Source organism: Olea europaea, unplaced genomic scaffold, assembly GCF_002742605.1.
Source record: "Olea europaea var. sylvestris unplaced genomic scaffold, O_europaea_v1 scaffold1832, whole genome shotgun sequence".
In the NCBI taxonomy this organism is placed as follows: domain Eukaryota; kingdom Viridiplantae; phylum Streptophyta; class Magnoliopsida; order Lamiales; family Oleaceae; genus Olea; species Olea europaea.
Genome location: NW_019236086.1, coordinates 77,715 through 82,869, shown reverse-complemented (window position 1 = coordinate 82,869; position 5,155 = coordinate 77,715).

Sequence of the window (5,155 nt, the reverse complement as noted above, 5' to 3'; positions counted from 1 at the left end):
CCACTTGTACTTTTGCTAAGTCACAGATATCTAAGCCTCCTTCTGAAAGAGGTTTGGTAATATTTTCACAATTCATCCAATGACGTTTAACTTTACCATCTGCCTCTCCCCAAATAAAATTTGAGATCAAAGAGTGAATCTGATGAATAACCCCTTGAGGTATGTACATGACCGATAAGATATGTATAGGCATGCTTGAAAGGACATGCTGAACAAGAGTTAATCTTCCTCCAACAGACAAGTAAAAATTTCTAGCTAGATATTTTCTTTCTTACCTTCATAATTAGCGACTCGAAATGTCTAATACACAAACGGCCTGGAGATATTGGAGCAACCAAATAGGTAATTGGAAAAAACCCTTGTGTGAAGCAACTCAACTGGAGTAGTTCATTCTTTCTCGATAAGGGTATGTGCTTCGAGAAAAAGATAGCTGATTTCTTGTGATTCACTTTTTGCCCCGACATATTTTCATAAATACTCCACCACTGCTTTAATAGATTATTTGCTTCCATTACAAAAAAATAATTAGATCATAAGCATATAGCAAGTGAGATATACGAGGTGCTCCAACAGGAAGAGAATAATTTTCAATGCGTTGATCCAAATAAGCCTGTCGTAGCATGCATGTAAGAGTCTCTTCTGCAATAATGAACAAGTGTGGAGAAAGGGGATCTTCCTGATGGATTCCCTGGGAAGATTTGAAAAAGCCTCGATAGGTGTCATGCATCATCACCAAGAATGTAGGTGAGTCAATACAATTTTATCTTAACTGATAAAATTGTGTAGAAAACCCAAAAGCGTTTAGGACTGCCATCAAGAATTTCCATTCAACCCTATCATACGCTTTCATCATGTCTACTTTAAGCATTACATTCCCGCCTCGTATCTTTCTGTTAAAAACTCTGAAGTAGCTCTTGTACCAGAGCAATGTTGTCGAAAATACTCCCACCTTCAATGAAAGCCCCTTGTTCCTTCGAAATAAATTTAGGAAGTAAATGTTTCAATCTATTAACAATTACCGTGGTAAAGCATTTGTAGATCACTGAACATAAGCTAATGGGTCTGAAGTCTCCAAACTTGCCTAAAACTTTGACTTTCGAGATAAGAACAATATAAGTTGATGTGTAAAAATTGGGGAGCATAGAACCACTAAAGAAATCCTCCCTTGCCTCCCAAACATCTTCTCCAACAATATCCCAACAGCTCATGTAAAAACTTAATGAGCAACCCTCAGGGCTAGGGCTATTATCCTGTGGAATGCTTCCCATTGCAGCTTTCACTTCCTCGCATAATCTGATATTATCTTCCAGTGATAAGCTCAGTGTAATCAATGAATCCAACAATTCCATCCTCGGTATGACATTATCAGTGGTAAGTAACTCATGAAAACAATCAACTGCTCCGTCATGGACTGATTACGGTCTGTCAAGTGCTGATCCATCCTGTAAAGTCATGCTATAATTCCAAGATTTTTTTCGACGTTTGGCAATTGACGCATGAAAGAACTTGGTATTAGCATCCCCTCTTTTAACCATTTCACTTTAGTTTATTGTGCCAAGAAAATTTCTTCCCGCCGAATATAGTCCTTCAAATCAAGTCTTGTTGCAATTAATTCCCTTTCATCCCGCACATTACCAAAATTTACAACTTGATCTTCAAGCTTAACAGTTTTGTCCACTCCACTATGCGACATTTGATATGCCTAAAATCGCTTTTGTTCCACTTCCGCAAAATTGGTTTCAACCTCCTCAATTTTTCTCCAAGTTTGAATAAACCTAAGCTTCTAGTTGGTTTTTCCCAACTTTCTTTTACAGGAGGTAAAAAGCCTACATGGTCTATCCAAATTCATTGAAAATAAAAAGGTGGTGGTCCATAACATTCTTGCTGTGCCAAAAATTGAAATAACATTGGACAATGATCAGAACTAGATCTAGATAAAACCTTAGCACAAGCCACTCCAAAATGAGTTAATAAAGAATTATTAACTAAGATTCTGTCCAACTTCTCCCAAATACAACCACTCCCTTCTTGCATATTACACCATGTAAAAATAGTACCTTCTGTCTAAAGTTCTTGAAGGCTACAGCTTGATATACAGTCATTAAATTCCCGCTTTGGGAGATCTGGTTTTGGTGTCCTGCCAACCTTTTCTGTATCACTACAAAAAATGTTGAAATCGCCACCAGCTAGCCAAGGTATGTCTTGGCGTTGCAAAGAAACCAAATCTCTCCATTAGTCTACATGCCCAATTTGAAAATAGCTCACGTAAACCATAATGACTAGACAAGAGACCCCCTCCTTACCAAACATACCAGTAATATGTTGACGTGAAACAGTTACTTCCTCAAATAACAAGTCATCCTCCCAAAAAAGCCAGATCTTCCCATTAAATAAATAATTAGAAAAAAATTAGGGAGACGTAATCTGTGCGTCCATCTTCTAATCTTCAAAATTCACTGCAAAGGTTCCAAAATTGTTACAACACTTGTATTAAATTTAGACATAATATCGTTGAGTTGAGTCCTTGATGCTCCCAACCCTCTTACATATCAAAAGTTTGTCCGTCATTTTGAAGAGGTTTTAGAGCGTGTAAGAACCTCGGACAGCGTTATGACTTTTTTTCTTTTTCTGACGTTGGGATATGGTTGTTCTTGCTTGTGCCATATTTTCCTGCTCGCACTCTACGTCTCCACGATTTGGGCATTCACCAGAAGATTTTCCTTGTTGCATTAATTCACATGAAGTATCGGGTTGATTGTCATTCAAGTCCACTTGGTTTGGGGGATGAGCGATCCCATTCATTTCCTATATTGGCTCCTCCAATATACCCACTTCCACCTCAATGGCCTCCTTCACATGTTGAATAAAAATTTCCTATTGAAATATGTCACGATGACCACCAAACTCCTGCAGAGGACTTCCATTCCCTGTTTTTTCTCTAAGGTTAAAAGCTCATTATCGTGTTCGACAACAATCTGTTCAAAAGACTCTCTTTCCCCTTCAATAAAACCTGGAGCCTGAAGCAAATCTCCCTATTCTTTCAGCACTTCAGTGACATCTTCGAACTCCACAGTAGAAGGAGTAACCTGTTTCTCTAGTGCATCCTTGTTTCCATTTTTTCCTGTTATGACTTGAGCAGTTTCCTATGTACCATGATATTCTGTAGAGATAGGGGCCAAAGACAATTTATTCTGTGATGATTCCCCCTCCTCCATCATTGAGCCATTGCCACCATAGAAACAATTTAAAGCCCTTGCACTAGTGCTAACAAGATTAAACATACCTTTATCTCTCCAGATACAATGCTCCTTCTAAAATTAATATAGTACAACATTAAATTTCTTGGACGAACCTATGCTTTGGTTGTACTCTTTTAGAACGAAAGATGTTGAGTAATAATTATCGACCACAAATTCGAAATTTATTTCAACAAAATTTGGAGTATGAATTAGAAATTAATTATATGAAATTGATTTGGAATGAAAAAAATAGAGTTGGGAGGATTCTATTTATAGATTTTCGTGTATCTCTTTGAATAGTCACATCTTATGGCACAAATTAATTTTAGCAAGTAGATCGTAGATTTACTTTTTTATTGTGTAGATTGCACACTATCAAAAGATCAAACTCATTCCAAAACAATATAACTCTTTAATATGCATCCTTTGCAATTGAAAAGTCGCAATTAATCATCGCATCAATTGAAGACTTTTCCAATTCAAACCTATAGAATATCTCAAAAATTCCTTCAATACTAACTCAATTTTGACAATGTATACAGAGTGAAGCAAGATCAACAATAAGTCCTTCTGCAATTATTCATTGTCATATTCAAGTTCGAGATGACCTCATATCTAGAGTAGGCACAAATACTCTGACAGAAACTATCCTATGGTGCGAAAATCAAGTGTGAAAGTAAATAAACTGCACATTCAAACAAAATGCATGATATGACGAGGCATACTATGAAGCATGATATGTCTTGAATCAATCCACGTACCATTTGTATGCATTATATTGCGGGACATACTATGAAGCGTTACGTGATGAAACCATATTCACCTAAAATGTAATACATTCAAGAAAAATCAAGAAATATGATACATATCAAGGTTATCAATAACAACACATAACAAAGTGGATTTTATTTTGATGGAAACTACGACAAGGTTAAGTGAATAGGTAAATGAATTAATCCATTTTTGTTCCAGATTAGACGTATTATAAATCATAGAACATTTGTTGTTTCGTATGACATATTATGACACATGTTGTCAAGAAAAAAATTAATTTCAAGTCATACTTCGAAACATTTTGAAGAATTTCGAGTCAAATTCACAGTTGCGAGAATATAACCTGTCTAAGAAAAATCATGAAATATGCAAGATATGTAGGTAAGCAATAAAAATAAATAACTGAAAAAAATTAATTCGCAAAATTTTTTACAACACATGTTCTAAAAAAAAAAAAAAAAAAAAAGGATGATAATAAAATTTGTGAGACATAAAACAAACTTGATGTGATGAAACTTGAATCAACTTATGTTCACTAGAAAGAAGAAAATAAAACCAAATAAACACATTATTGTAGTTTGATCCAAATTTTAGTGGGTATTAGAATTTTCGTTGAAGTGTTCTTATTTATTTCATTATTAACATAATCTTACAATTAATTCAAAATTAAGTTTGGATTAACATTTGAGAAACGATTCAAATTGATATAAATAGATTTTACGTAAACTGAATAAAATAATAAGTATAGAAAAGTGTAACCTAAAAAATACTAAAATGAATGGTGTTAGTGAAGAATTTGTTTCACCACCGTGAGCAACAGCCAATTAGAGAAGGTGGCCACTGGCCAGCGAAGACACGCGTCTTATTTGCGCTCAACATTTTTCCACGCGTCACCTTATACAATAAATAAATATTTATTAACTTATTTGTTAGGGTTCATTATTATTATTTTTTTTTTATGGAGTTAATCCAACGTGTCTTTCTCTTAAACATTTTCGAAATTTGAAGATTTTTTAAAAAGTTAGTTTTTGAACAAAAGAAACTTTCATAAAATTAGTTCAAGATGTCCAAAAACAAATTTTAAATTTAAAAAGCTCCTTTTAACTCCTCAAAAATCATGCCAAAAGAATCCTGTTATTTAT